This window comes from Elephantulus edwardii, unplaced genomic scaffold (genome assembly GCF_000299155.1).
Source record: "Elephantulus edwardii isolate Elephantulus edwardi_28Jun2011 unplaced genomic scaffold, EleEdw1.0 scaffold00239, whole genome shotgun sequence".
Taxonomy (NCBI): Eukaryota; Metazoa; Chordata; class Mammalia; order Macroscelidea; family Macroscelididae; genus Elephantulus; species Elephantulus edwardii.
In genome coordinates, this window is record NW_006399989.1 from 795,663 (window position 1) to 797,093 (window position 1,431).

A 1,431-nucleotide genomic window follows, 5' to 3' on the forward strand; every position below is an offset into this window, starting at 1 on the left:
TTTAAACTGTTACTCAATTGAAACTCTAGATTAAGAAACATATTATATATGATCACAATGTGTATTTGTAGTACACTCAATTGATTTGTAAGTGAATTAATCAACTGAAGTTGTTCATTGTTTTCAGAAAGGCTTGGCAAATGGAGCATTCTGTGTAAAAGTGGAGATTAGATTTAATCTCCCCAATCACAAAATTTGTTCTGTGTGAAAAAGGAATGAACTGTTCCACACTGTCAGAAAGATGGAGATTATTTTTAGATTTGTGTGTGTGTGCATGTTTTAGGATGATGTAAATTTTGTTTTGAAACTATACACATATTTTTGTGTGGATGATTTGAAAAGTGGTTTTGCCATTTTAGGAGTATTTTAGTGATAGACTATCATCTAGCCTACATGTATTGACATGGAAAGATGTCAAAGATATATTCAGTGTAAAATGCAAGTGGCAAAACACTATGTCTCATATGAGCCAAGTTTAGGTATGTATGTTTTGTATATGTATAGAACAAAAAGTTTGGGAAGATACATAAAAAAAAAAAAGAGGCTTCTGGCCTCTTCTCCATCTCTTTTCCATCCATCTTGGTGCTGCCACTTGGCCCAGTGGTGAGAATCTTTGTCTTCTTGATTTTAAGCTTCAATTCTGGAGTAAGTGCTTCAGGCCGTCCTTGAATTCAGCAAACAAGGCTGTTTTTTCTGCATAACGTAGGCTGTTGGTGAGTCTTCTTTAAATCCTGATGCCACATTCCTCCTCATAAAGCCCAGCCGCCCGAATGACCTGTTCCACATGTATATTTGAAAAGGTATGGAGACAAGATACATCCTGACACACTCCTTTCCCAGTTTTGAACGATGCATTATTTCCTTGCTCTGTTCTGAGGACTGCTTCCTGGTCCAAGTATAGGTTTCACATGTGTACAATCAGGTGTTTTGAGATTCCCATTCTTAAAGTTAGCCACAATTTGTTGCGATCCACACAGTCAGATGTCTGCATAGTCAATGAAACACCAATAGACTGGTACTCTTTGCTTTCAGTCAAGATCTGTCTGACAATGACGATGATGTCCCTAGGGCCATGGTCGCTTTGGATCCAGCTTATATTTCTGGTAGTTCCAGTTTATATTGGATGATCTTCAGCAGGATTTTGCTTGCATGTGGTATTAGAGATATTGTTTGATAATTTCCACACTCTGTTAGAGTACCTTTTTTTGGAATGGCAATACACTATAGAAGGCAATTTGGTGTTTCCTCCCAAAGGTGAGTATAGACCCAGCTTTTTATTACACTCTATGAATATACCCCAAGGAAATAAGAGCTGAGTCACAAATGGAGATATGTATACCTATGTTCATCACAGCATTGTTTACAATAGCAAGAAAAGTGAAACAGCCCAACTATCCAACAACAAATGAATAGCTAGAGAATTTGTGGTAC